Below are 1,183 nucleotides of genomic sequence, written 5' to 3' on the forward strand. Positions count from 1 at the left end.
TATAGATGTTTATTACTCAGTGTAACTATGTAAAGTTTTTTATTTTGAGATGTTTAAGTGGACTTGCTTCATTGTTGAACACTGTGTTAAGGTAACTTTTGTATTGTTAAGGGGAAATGACCCATCTTTGATGTGGTGATTCACTGTTTTTTGGACTTTATCAAGTCGATTTTATACTTATAGAGGATCTTTCATGTCAAGACGTGAGTTGGTGTCTATGAAGCATGAGCTAGCATGAGAATGCACGCGAGAAGAGGCCATATTGCGATCTGACAACCTATCCATTCCAATTGAAGAGCACTCCTTCTGGAATAAAACTTGTCACATCCAACAACGTGTCAGAATGATACTCAGCTAGGACTGGTGCTGGAGGCACCTACCAGCCAGGGTGAAGTGATAGCTGTCAAAAGCGAGAGTGGACTGCAGTGAAGGGTAACTTAAAGATGTCAGTCTACTGCAGCCGTCTTACATCTCCATGGGAGACATTATGTTGGACTGAGGCTACAGCCATGATACCGCCCCTACAATCGATAGCCTTAATTTTCCGCAATCAGGTACAATGGTTTCATGTTGTGCCCCCCATTATGGCATGTGGGACCCTTAAGTGATCTCACTCTCAGATGTAATTCATCCCAAGAATTCTTCTGTAGCCCCTTTCGTGTGTCAGTGCATATATGAAAGAGTTAAGCAGATCATGTGTCAAAGTTAGTCAACCTTTCTCTCTTAGTGGAAAACTGCAAACTAACAATGAGTGTCTTGGGTACTGATGTATCAAAGCCAGTAAATTAAGATAGACTTTCTATTAATTTAGATTGAAGTAAAGTAAAAAATAATATAGCTCACAGAAGCACGCTCTTCTGTTTACGCTATATTTGTGTCTTTTCTTTGACTTGTTTATTCAGGTGCATTTTGTTGCAACATTGTGACTTTACTATTTCTAATTGTCGTGTCCTGTATGTTGTGTGTTTATTAATGTTCATTTCACACCAACATTGAGGTCTCAATTAGTTCTTTTAATTTTCGTATTATATTTATAGTACCTCCAGTTTTGTGCCAACATTGTGGACTTATTGATATTAAATATATTCTGTGTGTGTAATGTCTTCATTTTTTTATTCACTTCAGTATTCTATAGTACATGTAATAGTATTATTTTTATCTACTTTGTGACAACATTGTGGCC

The sequence above is a fragment of the Schistocerca piceifrons genome, chromosome 7, assembly GCF_021461385.2.
Source record: "Schistocerca piceifrons isolate TAMUIC-IGC-003096 chromosome 7, iqSchPice1.1, whole genome shotgun sequence".
In the NCBI taxonomy this organism is placed as follows: Eukaryota; Metazoa; Arthropoda; class Insecta; order Orthoptera; family Acrididae; genus Schistocerca; species Schistocerca piceifrons.